Raw genomic sequence first — 15,022 nt, 5'->3', positions numbered from 1 at the left:
GAGTATTCAATGTGCTAATCCAAACAAAGATTTAATTTCTGGTTTTTCCTGTTGTTATTACCTAAAATATACTGATCACTCCTATCTTAGTGATTTTGCCAGCTAAAAAAAGCATTATTAATTTGAAAGTACAGTTATAGTGCTTTCATTTTTATCTTCATCAGTTCAGTTCAGTCGCTGACATGTCTGACTCTATGCATCCCTACGGATTACAGCACACCAGGCTTCCCTGTCCATTGCCACATCCCGGAGCTTGCTCAGACTACTGTCCATCAAGTCAGTGATGCCATTCAACCATCTCATCCTCTGTCGTCCCCTTCTCCTCCTGCCCTCAATCTTTTCCAGCATCAGGGTCATTTCTAATGAGTCAGTTCTTCACATCAGATGGCCAGAGTATTGGAGATTCAGCTTCAGTATCAATCCTTCCAATGAATATTCAGGACTGATTTCCTTTACAATTAACTGGTTTGATCTCCTTGCAGTCCAAGAGTCTCTCAAGAGTCTTTTTCAAACCACAATTCAAAAGCATGAGTTATTTGGCAGTCAGCTTTTTTTATGGTCTAACTCTCACATCCATACATGACTACTGGAAAAACCATAGCTTTGACTAGATGAACCTTTGTTGGCAAAGTAATGTCTCTGCTTTTTAATATGCTGTCTAGGTTGGCCATAGCTTTTCTTCCAAGAGCAAGTGTCTTTTAATTTCATGTCTACAGTGATTTCATGCAGTGATTTGGGAGCTCAAGAAAATTAAGTCTGTCACTATTTCCATTGTTTTCCCATCTGTTTGCCTTGAAGTGATGGGACCGGATGCCATTATCTTTCTCTTTGAATGTTGAGTTTTAAGCCAAGTTTTTCACTGTCCTTTCACTTTCATCAAGAGGCTCTTTAGTTCCTCTTCACTTTCTGCCATAAGGGTGGTGTCATCTGCATATCTGAGGTTGTTGATATTTCTCCCAGCAATCTTTCTTTTTTTTTTTTTACTTTATTTTACTTTATAATACAGTATTGGTTTTGTCATACATCAACGTGAATCTGCCACGGGCATACACGTGTGTTCCCAATCCTGAACCCCCCTCCCTCCTCTCTCCCCATACCATCTCTCTGGGTCATCCCAGTGTACTAGCCACAAGCATCCTGTATCCGGGCATTGAACCTAGACTGGTGATTTGTTTCTTATATGATATTATACATGTTTCAATGCCATTCTCCCAAATCATCCCACCCTCTCCCTCTCCCTCAGAGTCCAAAAGACTGTTCTATACATCTGTGTCTCTTGCTGTCTCGCATACAGGGTTATCATTACCATCTTTCTAAATTCCATATATATGCGTTAGTATACTGTATTGGTGTTTTTCTTTCTGGCTTACTTCACTCTGTATAATCGGCTCCAGTTTCATCCACCTCATTAAAACTGATTCAAATGTATTCTTTTTAATGGCTGAGTAACACTCCATTGTGTATATGTACCACAGCTTTCTTATCCATTCATCTGCTGATGGACATCTAGGTTGGTTCCATGTCCCGGCTATTATAAACAGTGCTGCGATGAACATAGGGGTACACGTGTCTCTTTCAATTCTGGTTTCCTCAGTGTGTATGCCCAGCAGTCCCAGCAATCTTGATTCCAGCTTGTGCTTCATCCAGCCTGGCATTTCGCATGATGTACTCTGCATATAAGTTAAATAAGCAGGGTGACAATATACAGCCTTGATGTACTCCTTTTCCTATTTGGAACCTGTCTGTTGTTCCATGTCTGGTTCTAACTGTTGCTTCTTGACCTGCGTACAGATTTCTCAGGAGGCAGGTAAGGTGGTCTGGTATTTCCATCTCTTAAAGAGTTTTCCACAGTTTGTTGTGATCCACACAGTCAGAGACTTTCGCGTAGTCAATGAAACAGAAGTAGGTATTTTTCTGGAATTCTCTTGCCTTTTGTAGGATCCAGGGGATGTTGGCAATTTGATCTGTGGTTTCTCTGCCTTTTCTAAATGCAGCTTGAACCTCTGCAAGTTCTCAGTTTACATACTATTGGAGCCTCGCTTGGGGAATTTTGAGCATTACTTTGCTCGCGTGTGAGATGAGTGCAGTTTTGCCTTTCTTTAGGATTGGGATGAAAACTGACCTTTTCCAGTCCTGAGGCCACTGCTGAGTTTTCCAAATTTGTTGGCATATTGAATTCAGCACTTTCACAACACCATCGTTCAGGATTTGAAATAGCTCAACTGGAATTCCATCACCTCCACTAGCCTTGTTCATAGTGATGCTTCCTAAGGCCCACTTGATTTTTCATTCTAGGATATCTGGTTCTAGTTGAGTGATTACATCATTGTGGTTATCTGGGTCATGAAGATCTTTTTTGTACAGTTCTTCTGTGTATTCTTGCTACCTCTTCTTCTGGTTCTGTTAGGTCCAGGCCATTTCTGTCCTTAATTGTACCCGTCTTTGCATGAAATGTTACCTTGGTATCTCTGATTTTTTTGAAGAGATCTGGAGTCTTTCCATTCTGTTGTTTTCCTCTATTTCTTTGCATTGACCATTTAGGAAGGCTTTCTTATCTCTCCTTGCTATTCTTTGGAACTCTGCATTCAGATGGCTATAGCTTTCCTTTTCTCCTTTGCCTTTCGTGTCTCTTCTTTTCTCAACTATTTGTAAGGCCTCCTCAGACAACCATTTTGCCTTTTTGCATTTCTTCTTCTTAAGGATGGTTTTGATCACCACCTCCTGTACAGTGTTATGAACCTCCATCCATATTTCTTTAGGCACTCTATATCAGATCCCTTGAATCTATTTGTCACTTCTACTGTACAGTCATAAGGAATTTGATTTATGTCATACCTGAATAGTCTAGTGGTTTTCCTACTTTCTTCAATTTAGTTTGAATTTTGCAATAAGGAGTTCATGATATGAGTCACAGTCAGCTCCTGGTCTTATTTTTGCTGACTGTATAGAGCTTCTCCATCTTTTGCTGCAAAGAATATAATCAATCTGAGTTTGGTATTGACCATCTGGTGATGTCCATCTGTAGAGTCTTCTCTTGTGTTGTTGGAAGAGGGCGTTTGCTATGACCTCCTCATAGTTCCAAATAAATAGAAATATGTGCAGCCCCATGAACTACCAGAATACTGTAGTGGGTAGCTGTTCCCTTCTCCAGGGGATCTTCCCAACCCAGAGACTGAACCCAGATCTCTGCCTTACAGGCAGATTCTTCACCGTCTGAGCTACCAGGGAAGCCTCTGTAATAGCAACTTACCTCAAACTATCTGTGAAAATTAGAAGATTCCTTTGAATGGATTCCTAGCTCGAATCCTTGGCTATAGCTAAGTTCCATCTTCAAAAAGGCTTTTTGAGGATCAGATTTACATCTTATTTTAAAAATTTTAATAACATCATACTTAGTGATTAACACATGGTCCTTATCAGCATAAAATGGAAGTAGCAGCCTAACTGGTTGATATAATGATGACCGCATCATTGTTCTAGTATGTATGTGTTCATTTCTGTGTGCAGTATTGTTGTAAGCATGTCTCTGATTCTTGGAAAGTATTTCAGTATCATTTAAGAAGACATTAGTAGTTTTATTTATAATATCAATAGGCACATCGAGACTAATTTTGAATTATATACTAATCTGTAAACTTTGCTATTAAATGTATGGAGTATAAAATATTTTTAGAAAGACTGTTAAAATATATATTTCCATCCATATGTAATGAGATTTATGGACTTTTCCCACTGTACATAATATAGAAACCTTCAGAGATAATAGTAAAATAATGAATTGTTTTAAACACTCAATGATTTTAACTTACTTTTTAATATACCTGATATTATAATTCCTGTTTTTAAAGTAAAGCTGTGCTGTTTGTGTTAGTTATGAAAAATTCCTTTCTAGTAGAAAGGGAAAAAAGCCCCACATCTTAGAAGTATTCAGCGTGGTACTGTATGTGATCTAATTGTAAAGCTTTCTGGTAGAAGTACAATTAAGTAGACTGATAATATTCTGTTTCTTACATTTGCATATGATGAGTTGAAAGCAGATACTGAAAAGTAGGAGAAACAAAAGTTTTATTTTCACTGGAAACTCCAAGGATTGATGAAAGTTGTTTTAACTTTCACCATGAAACAGTATAGCCTATTTTCAGCTATGTTGATTAAAGCCTTGTGAAGTACCTTAGAGAGGTTTGCAATTGCATTAAAGAAAAAATAGATATCTGCCATCATCTTGGCACTCTTGCCAGTGTGAACGTACTGCAGGTCTTTGCTGCTCCGCTCTTGTCACCCCAGCCCAGAGGCCAGCTAACATCTACTACATGTAGCAGGCTGCTGCTGCTGCTGCTGGGTCACTTCAGTCGTGTCCGACTCTGTGCGACCCCACAGACGGCAGCCCACCAGGCTCCCCTGTCCCTGGGATTCTCCAGGCAAGAACACTGGAGGGGGTTGCCATTTCCTTCTCCAATGCATGAGAGTGAAAAGTGAAAGTGAAGTCGCTCAGCTGTGCCTGACTCTTAGCGACCCCATGGACTGCAGCCTACCAGGCTCCTCCGTCCATGGGATTTTCCAGGCAAAAGTACTGGAGTGGGGTGCCATTGCCTTCTCCGATGTAGCAGGCTATCATGCTAGATAATTGGAGAAAGTTCCTGTTGGTTACAATATAAAACCCAGTCAGACTACCTTTAGCAAGTAAAGGAGAAGTATTGAAAGTTTATACGGATTTCTCGTGAAAGAGGGCAAAAACCAGGTTTTAGAGCCTGGAACTAGAAGGCCACAGGTAATTTCTGAGCTTCTTCCTTAATTTCCTTTCTTTCTCCTCATGCCTTTCTCCCCACTGGCTATCCACTTTTCCTGTATTCCTTGGCAGTGCAGCCTCCTAAACTTGATTCATAATCTAGTAAACCCAGGGATTTGTCTCTATCACCAAAATCCCTTAAATTCTATTTTATAAATATGTATTTTTTCAATTGGAATAAAATTTAAATATAGCTGTCAGAGGCCTGTCTCAGTGGGGGTGGGAAAGGTACAGCTAAGCAGAAACTGCTGAAGCTGCCTGTGTACTGGAGTTACAGTTAATCCTGACCACCTTTATTGTTTCCTACCCTTTCACTGGCACTTTCTGGCTCAGTGACCTCTTAATAACTCCACTCTCATCATCTTCACTAAAAAGTGACTTTGGCATTTTAAGTCTCCCAAAATTAGTAGCAAGGACTTCTTGTCTTGAGTTGACAATTCACGATACCATGATACTCTAACAAAAATGAAAGCTTTTCTAAACTGCATTACATATAAAATATTTAAACTAATATCACAGAAAGCAGAGGAAAAGAAAAAGTAGCACAATAGCACATGTATACTGAAGCATAACTTTTCAGTGTGAGGCATGGGGAAATTTCATAGTTCGAAAAATTAATTTCCCTTAAAATCAACTTCACAATATAGAATTTTAATGTTGAAAGAAATGGAATGGTAGGGTGAATCATCTAGCAAAAAAGATTCACTGAATCACCTGGCAAAGAAGCTAGAGAACTGTCCTCCCCTGTAGAATTCATTGAAAATGTCCCATTTCAGCCATAAAGTACGCTTTAAGCCAACAGCATAAGTAGTTTACAAAACAGTAGTGCTTTTTCTCAGCACGGGGAAGGTGGCTGATCTGACCTGTTTATTTATCCTAAGTTTATCTTAGGGACGTCTCTGAAGCTGTATGGAGAACTCACCCAAGTTTCAGATTGCGCTAGGGGAATGACTTCTAGAGCATTAGACATGAAGCACACATAGGAATAACATCGCACTTCCTTAAGGTATAATAGTTAGGGTCATGACCTTGGAAGGCTGATCATCTTTCTTTACACCACTCTTCAAAATCAAGTGAATTAATTTGTCTTTGCCAAAGATTTAGTCTCAGTCACGACTTTATTTCTATTTTTGGATTTAAATAATTCTCGGGGGTTATAGCAGCTGTATTGTAAGGGTTAAGTTAGAAAACTAGGCTGTGAATGTTAGTCACACTTCTTGCAGCTGAAGTTCAGTTTCTCTGCTTCAATATTTTTGTAAAATGAGGTTATGAGGATAGTCTTGGTACATAAAATAATGTAAAAACCTATATGAAGATGTTAGTGACTTCATGTTTCTAATGTGCCAGTAATTTCTAAATGCTGTGACTAAACAAACAAAAATATCCTTTAGAATTGTAACCCATCACTATTTCTAGCCTTGGAGACCTTTACTTACATTTCCTCCTCATTTTCTTAAAATCCTTCCTGCAGTGTAGCAAGAGCCCTTCCTGATGACTCAGTGATTGGGCTCAGTAACTTAATACTTTTAGGTTCTGAGCCATGCTTCCATATTTTCACAAGGTTAAAACAACCTTACTTTTGGATTCTCTCCAACTTCCTTTATAAGACAGGAATCAGGAGGAATGGAGTGAGGAAGATGGGTCATGAAGTGGCTAAGCTGCTTCCTGCTTAGTCACTCCTGACAGTTTCTCCTGTCAGAGGCTTATTGGGTGGATGGAGGTTGCTCCTCTTATATCTCAAACCAATGTAAAATTTTTCATCTATGGAGCAGGCTACTGCTGTTTACGTTCTTTTCAGTTTAGTTCAGTTCATTCGCTTAGTCGCGCCCAACTCTTTGCAATCCCATGGACTACATAGCACACCAGGCTTCCCAGTCCATCATCAGTTTCTGGAGCCTACTCAAAATTATGTCCATTGAGTTGGTGATGCCATCCAACCATCTCATCCTCTGTTATCACCTTTTCTCCCGCCTTCAATCTTTCCCAGCATCAGGGTCTTTTCCAGTTGAGTCAGTTCTTTGCATCAGGTGGCCAAGGTATTGGAGTTTCAGCTTCAGCATCAGTCCTTCCAGTGAACATTCAGGTTTGATCACCTTTAGGTTGGACTGGTTGGATCTCCTTGCAGTCGAAGAGACTCTCAAGAGTCTTCTCCAACACCACAGTTCAAAAGCATCAATTCTTTGGTGCTCAGTTTTCTTTATAGACTTATTCAAATCTAAATATGACCTTTTGTAGGGCAGGACTTCATACTTTTCTGATTGATAATGTTAAATCATTTGAGAATTAGACTAACCTCATGAAAAATTTAAAATCTATTGATTTCTAAAAAGATTTATTTGGAAATAATCTTAATGAAAATAAATCTTCTTTGGGTAACACTAACAAACTATATGTTAGATTTTTCTTTTGGTTGTATACTCATTAGCTTCATTTAATTTTCAGCAGTATAATAATTTTTTATAACAAATAGCTATGTGTTAAAAATAATTAGCTCAGTATGTACATGAGAAATTTTACACTTTAACCTGATTTTTCTTTTTTCACTTAAGGGAAATACAAGGGAAATAATAAGTGACAAGTATCTTTTAAGGAGCTGACTTGTCATTTTAACCTCTGATCTGTTTCATTGTGATGAATGTTTTAAACATCAGTTGGGAAAATGTGTGCATTGAACCTATCTCTCCCTGCTTTTATTAAAGAATTTTTATTGTTTTTAGACATAAAAATATTAAAAGCTACCAGTTAAGTTTGGTCATTTTGCAAAATGCTTATTGTTAACCATTTTCTCAGCAACTGGAATTTTAAAACCTATTTTATTTAATTGCCTTTTATCTTCATTATGACCAATTTTCTTTAGATTTAACCTTTTTATAAAATGTTTTGAATCTTAGAATTTTTCTCAAACTGTTACTGACATTGAGCACCAAATGACTTTTCCTGGTCTACGGAATCAGATTTGAAGGGGACATTAGTAATGAATACATCATTTTTCTCTAGTCAGCAGTCTTCAGAGGTTGGTTTGTTGTCTGTTGATTAAGAAAAAAACGTCAGCAGTATAAGTTATTTTAAGTCCAAGGAGGAGCTAAACCATTGGCCAGTCATAAGCTATTAAAAGTCCAATCTATTTAGATGTAGCTTCATTTGATTCCAGCCTATCCACTAGCCATCTTTTCCAAATCTTTCCCATCTTCCAAGATTCAGTCTTCTTTAACCGTACTGTGCTTTTTTTTTTGCAGTCTTCCAAAATTCCTGACATAGCCAGCATTCTAAGTGCCATTAATCCACCCCTTCTTCACTCATTATGATTTTGTCTTTAGAATTGTTATAAATAACATTTTGTATTTGTCTTCTGGCATTTAGTATAAAGGCATACCTTTTTATTGTGCTTTGCTGTATTGGATTTTGCAGATACTGCATTTTTTATGAATTAAAGATTTGTGGCAACCCTGCATCTAGCAAGCCCACTGGCACCATTTTCCGAACATTTTCTCGCATTGTAGCTCTGTGCCACATTTTAGTAATTCTCACAGTATTTCAAACTTTTTATTATTCCTGAATTTGTTATGGTGATTTGTGATTTTTGCTGTCACTTTGGCAAAAAGATGACTCACTGAAAGCTCAAATGAGGGTTAGCATTTTTTAGAAATTTCTAAATTCTAACATTTCTAAATTAATATATACATTTTTTTAGACATAATGCTATTACACACTTAATAGACTATAGTACAGTGTAACCAGCTCTTTTTCTGAAGTATAATTGATTTAAAATATAGTATTTTAAATCAGTTACAGATATACAGCAAAGTGATTCAGGTATATACATGTAATTTTTTCAGGTTCTTTTCCATTATAGATTATTACAAGATTGAATGTAGTTTCCTATGCCATAGAGTAAGTCCTTATTGTTTCTCTGTTTTATATATAGTGGTGTGTATCTGTTAACCTCAACCTAATAACTTACCCCTCACCAACTTCTCCTTCATGTTTGGAAGCCATAAGTTCGTTTTCTGTGTCTGTAAGTCTCTTTCTGTTTTGTAAGTAACTTCATTTGTATTATTTCTTACATTCCACATGTAAGTAATATAACATCTGTCTTTGTCTGATTTACTTCTCTCAGTATGATTGATAATCTCTAGGTCCATCCATGTTGCTACAAATGGCAATATTTCATGGTTTTTTTATGGCTAAGTAGTATTCCATTGTGGGTATCTATCACATCTTCTTTATCCATTCATGTGTTGAATGGACATTGCTTCTGTGTCTTGTCTATTGTAAATAGTGCTGCTATGAACATTGGCTTAGTTTCATTGAGTTAGACAAGGCTGTGGTCCGTGTGATTAGATTGACTAGTTTTCTGTGATTATGGTTTCAGTGTGTCTGCCCTCTGAGGCCCTCTCGCAACACCTACCCTCTTACTTGGGTTTCTCTTACCTTGGACATGGGGTATCTCTTCACGGCTGCTCCAGTAAAGCACAGCCGCTGCTCCCTACCTTGGACGAGGGTTATCTCCTCAGGGCCAACCCTCCAGACCTTGAACGTGGAGTAGCTCCTCTCAGCCCTCCTGTGCCTGTGCAGCCGCCACTCCTTAGACATGGGGTTGCTCCTCTCAGCCACTGCCCCTGACCTCAGGCGTGCGGTAGCTCCTCCCGGCCGCAGCCACTGACCTCGGATGTGGGGTAGCTCCTCTCGGCCACTGCCCCTTAACTCAGACATGGGGGATCTCCTCTCAGCTGCCGGCTCTGACCTTGAGCGAGGGGTAGCTCCTCTAGGCCACACTTCTGCATGATCTATCGCAGCCGGCATGCTTCTGCGTGGTCAAAGATGGAGAAGCTCTTTACAGTCAGCAACAACAAGACCGTGAGCTGACTGTGGCTCAGATCATGAACTCCTTAGTGCCAAATTCAGACTTAAACTGGAGAGAGTAGGGAAAACCACTAGACCATTCAGGTATGACCTAAATCAACTCCCTTATGATTATACAGTGGACGTGAGAAGTAGATTTAAGGGACTAGATCTGATAGAGTGGCTGATGAACTGTGGACTGAGGTTCGTGACATTGTACAGGTGACAGGGATCAAGACCATGCCCATGGAAAAGGAATGCAAGAAAGCAAAATGGCTGTCTGAGGAGGCCTTACAAATAGCTGTGAAAAGAAGAGAAGCAAAAAGCAAAGGAGAAAAGGAAAGATATAAGCATCTGAATGCAAAGTTCCTAAGAATAGCAAGGAGAGAAAAGAAAGCCTTCCTCAGCGATCGATGCAAAGAAATAGAGGAAAACAACAGAATGGGAAAGACTAGAGATCTCTTCAAGAAAATTAGAGACATCAAGGGAGCATTTCATGCAAAGATGGGCTCTATAAAGGACAGAAATGGTCTGGACCTAACAGAAGCAGAAGATATTAAGAAGAGGTGGCAAGAATACACAGAAGAACTATACAAAAAAGATCTTCACGACCCAGATAATCACAATGGTGTGATCACTCACCTAGAGCCAGACACCCTAGAATGTGAAGTCATGTGGGCCTTAGAAAGCATCACTGTGAACAAAGCTAGTGGAGGTGATGTGATTGCAGTTGAGCTATTTCAAATCCTGAAAGATGATGCTGTGAAAGTGCTGCACTCAATATGCCAGCAAATTTGGAAAACTCAGCAGTGGCCACAGGACTGGAAAAGGTCAGTTTTCATTCCAGTCCCAAAGAAAGGCAATGCCAAAGAATGCTCAAACTACTGCACAATTGCACTCATCTCACATGCTAGTAAAGTAATGCTCAAAATTCTGCAAGCCAAGCTTCAGCAATACGTGAACTGTGACTTCCAGATGTTCAAGCAGGATTTAGAAAAGGCAGAGGAACCAGAGATCAAATTGCCAACATCCGCTGGATCATGGAAAAAGCAGGAGAGTTCCAGAAAAACATCTATTTCTGCTTTATTGACTATGCCAAAGCCTTGACTGTGTGGATGACAATAAACTGTGGAAAATTCTGAAAGAGATGGGAATACCAGACTGCCTGACCTGCCTCTTGAGAAACCTATATGCAGGTCAGGAAGCAACAGTTAGAACTGGACATGGAACAACAGACTAGTTTCAAATAGGAAAAGAAGTACATCAGGGCTGTATATTGTCACCCTGCTTATTTAACTTCTATGCAGAGTACATCATGAGAAATGCTGGACTGGAAGAAGCACAAGCTGGAATCAAGATTGCCGGGAGAAATATCAATAACTTCAGATATGCAGATGACACCACCCTTATGGCAGAAAATGAAGAGGAACTAAAAAGCCTCTTGATGAAAATGAAAGAGGAGAGTGAAAAAGTTGGCTTAAAGCTCAACATTCAGAAAACTAAGATCATGGCATCTGGTCCCATCACTTCATGGGAAATGGATGGGGGAACAGTGGAAACAGTGTCAGACTTTATTTTTGGGGGCTCCAAAATCACTGCAGATGGTGATTGCAGCCATGAAATTAAAAGACGCTTACTCCTTGGAAGGAAAGTTATGAGCAACCTAGATAGCATATTCAAAAGCAGAGACATTACTTTGCCATCGTCCGTCTAGTCAAGGCTATGGTTTTTCCAGTGGTCATGTATGGATGTGAGAGTTGGACTGTGAAGAAAGCTGAGCGCCAAAGAATTGGCGCTTTGAACTGTGGTGTTGGAGAAGACTCTTGAGAGTCCCTTGGACTGCAAGGAGATCCAACCAGTCCATTCTGAAGGAGATCAGTCCTGGGTGTTCTTTGGAAGGAATGATGCTGAAGCTGAAACTCCAGTACTTTGGCCACCTCATGCAGAGTTGACTCATTGGAAAAGACTCTGATGCTGGGAGGGATTGAGGGCAGGAGGAGAAGGGAACGACAGAGGATGAGATGGCTGGATGGCATCCCCGACTCGATGGACGTGAGTTTGGGTGAATTCCAGGAGTTCGTGATGGACAGGTATGCCTGGCATGCTGCAGTTCATGGGGTCTCAAAGAGTCAGACACAGCTGAGCAACTGAACTGAGCTGATGAACATTGGAGTGCATGTATCTGTTTGAATTAGAGTTTTCATCTTTTCCAGGTATATGGCCAAGAGTGAGATTGCTGGCTCGTATGGTGGCTCCGTTTTTAGTTTTTTAAGGAACTGCCACATTGTTTTCCATCAGTGGCTATACCAGTTTACATTCCCAGCAGCAGTGTAAGAGGATTTTCCCTTTTCTCTGCGCTTTGTTTAGTGTTTATCATTTGTACTTTTTGATGATGGCCATTCTCACTGCTATGAGCTGATTCTTTGTTGTAGTTTCAATTTGCATTTTGCTAATAATTGGCGATGTTGAGCATCTTTTCATGTGCCTGTTGGCCATCTGTATGTTTTCTTTCGAGAAATGTGTATGTAGGTCTTCTGTCCATTTCTTAATTGGGCTTTTTTGAGTTTTGATATTGAGCTCAGTTGGCAAAGAATCTGCCTGCAATGCAGGAGACCTGGGTTCAATCACTGGATTGGGAAGATTCCCTGGAGAAGCAAAAGGCTGCCCACTCCAGTATTCTTGGGTTTCCCCTGTGGCTCAGCTTCTGAAGAATTCGCCTGCAATGTGGGAGGCCTGAGTTCGATCCCTGGGTTGTGAAGATCCCCTGAGAAGGGAAAGGCTACCCACTGCAGTATTGTGGCCTGGAGAATTCCATGGGGTTACAAAGAGTCAAACACGACTGAGTGACTTTCACTTTCATTGAGTTGTATGAACTGTTTGTATATTTTGGAAATTAATCGCTTGTTGGTCACATTGTTTGCAAATAGTTTCTCCTAGTCTATAGGTTATCTGACATAACTTTTATATGCACAAGCAAGCCAGAAAATTCATGTGTTATTTGTTTTATTATGATGGTCTGAAACTGAACTCTCAGTATCTCGGAGGTGTGCCTGTATTTTGCCTTGCCTTATAGTTATCTTAAACATATTACTGTTGGTTTTTTTATTGGAATCTAATTTCCTTTAGCAGGGTCTGCTATATTACTGACCAAATCAGTGCCCTGCACATACTAGATGAGTTCTAGTTGTCTGACAGGCACAGCTATCTGTCATTCAAATTTGTATCTGAATTTACAGACTTACTAATATCTGTAATTCTCAACCTACATTGATAAGATGCAAAGTTCATCACCCAGGGTCCAAGCAAAACAGAGATCCATCTTCATTTGTAAGCTGAGATGATCAGATCCGTATATTATCATTAGGCCTTATTTTGCTTTAGATCTCTCTTTCCCTTCAGTATTCTATTATAAAAATTTTCAAACATTAGTAATTATACAGTGGAAACCCATATACCAATCACCTAGATTCTCTAATTAGTATTTTATTTGCTTTGACGTTTCTATCCGTGCTTCTGTCCATGCGTTAACTCATGTTGCATTTTGATGCATGGCAAGGTATATTGCAAATCTCAGTACACTTTACGTCATCATGTATGCCACTTACTTGAGTTTAATGTTTCTGACCCACCTCCAATTTTTAAAAAAAATAAAATATTACAGATATAGATACAGCCCCTCTCAAATCCCTGCTGTCTCCCTCCTTTCTCAGAGTTCATTGTTATGTATTTCTAGTATATTTGTTTATATTCCTAAACTAAATAAACTTTTAAAACATACATAAATGGTATCTCTAATTTTCTTTGCAACCTTTTTTTACTCAATATTTGAGTAAAAATTTGATTTGAGATTTATCCAGTTCCCGTATTTACTTTCAGTGGTACCCGGTTTTGGCATTTGGCATCAGTAAAGATGTAGACTCTGGAATTGTTTTGTTTATTTTTGTCTGTTGAGTATATTATGATTGGAAGAACCAATAAGTTGGAAAGGGTAAAACAAAAATCACGTAAGTATTATTCTTTGATTGAATGCTATAAATTTATAAGTCGATCTGTATGTATGGATGAGAATTAACAAACATTAATTGCTGAGGTTTTTTAGCGTTTAACCACTTTATCATTAATTTTGGACTGACTTTTTTATGTGGCTGTAATAATTGTACCCACATATTGAATGTAGGTGGTTGAGATCTAATCCATGTGTTCATAATGCGTTTCTTGGCAACCGTCAGTGTTCTTTTTGGAGCTGAGTTTTTAAGAGCCAGTGCAGCATTGAGGAGGATGTTTAAAGATATCTTTTTCTATTAATATAGCACAAGAAGTAACAGATTACAATAGTTTTGACACTTCGTGCATTACTACAGACCCAAATTAAAGGGTTTACATTTGCTCCAGTATTTAACATCATTATGCTGTCAACATTTTTTCCCAATCTCACCAACACATTAGACATTATGAATGTTTCCCTGTATATTAAGCCTCAATTGGAGTTTATTTTTTTAATTTACATTTTATATGAATTTCATAAAAAATGTGCAACATTTCACAGGTAGTAATTATATTTCACAGTTTTTCTTTAAAAGTAGTAAACTTTTGTTTCCATCTTAATGATAAAATAGTTGCAAATATATGCTAATTAATTTACCAGGTCAACACTTGTCACCTTACCCTTTTTTCACTTCCCAGTCCTCTGTAATAACACTCCTTAATAGAATTTTCTGTGATGATGGGAATGTTTTATGTTTGCACTGTCTGATATGAAAGCCATTAAAATGCAACTGAGGAACTGAATTTTTAACTTAATTAAAATTTAAATAGTCACATATGGCTAGAGGCTACTGTATTAGCCAGCACAGCTCTATAATTTCTACCATCCCAGTAAACTGCTCTTGCAGTTACCACTTCCACACGTTTCCAAATCCCATCAATATGTTTTGTCTGTTAGCCTCTTTAATCTTTCTCTGACATTTCATTGATTGTCCTTATTTTACAAATCTTTTCCTTCATTCTCTCCTGATTCATAGTCTTCCTTATTGTCACTTTATGACTGATATTGATGTTTTTAGATGTCTGCTTTGAACTGTCTTTTCATTCTTGCATTATACATTCTCTCAGAACTGACTTTATTCATTCAGCATTTACTGAATATCTTTACTCTATCAGATACTGGAGCGGGAAAGAACTTACCCTTTCTTCTAGGAACTCCCGTGGCTTCAGCTTGCTTTAGTGCTGAAGATAAGATCTCTCTTCCTCCTCTGTTTCCTTCTCCTAAGGGCTAGACTCAGTACTCCACTTCCTTTTGACAGGTGCCTCAAATTGCGTATTGGGCTTCCCTGATAGCTCAGTTGGTAAAGAATCCACCTGCAGTGCAGGAGATCCTGGTTCTATTCCTGGGTC

The 15,022-nt window shown here is 38.8% G+C and overlaps 1 protein-coding gene across 50 annotated transcripts in view; it reads left to right on the top strand.

Annotated features, from left to right (window-relative positions):
* The window catches only part of PPHLN1 (periphilin 1), a 170,482-nt gene that overhangs the window by 144,535 nt on the left and 10,925 nt on the right, over positions 1 to 15,022 (top strand). The window lies entirely within an intron of this gene.

The sequence above is a fragment of the Ovis aries genome, chromosome 3 (assembly GCF_016772045.2).
Source record: "Ovis aries strain OAR_USU_Benz2616 breed Rambouillet chromosome 3, ARS-UI_Ramb_v3.0, whole genome shotgun sequence".
NCBI classification, from domain to species: domain Eukaryota; kingdom Metazoa; phylum Chordata; class Mammalia; order Artiodactyla; family Bovidae; genus Ovis; species Ovis aries.
This window is presented reverse-complemented; position numbering and strand designations above follow the sequence as displayed.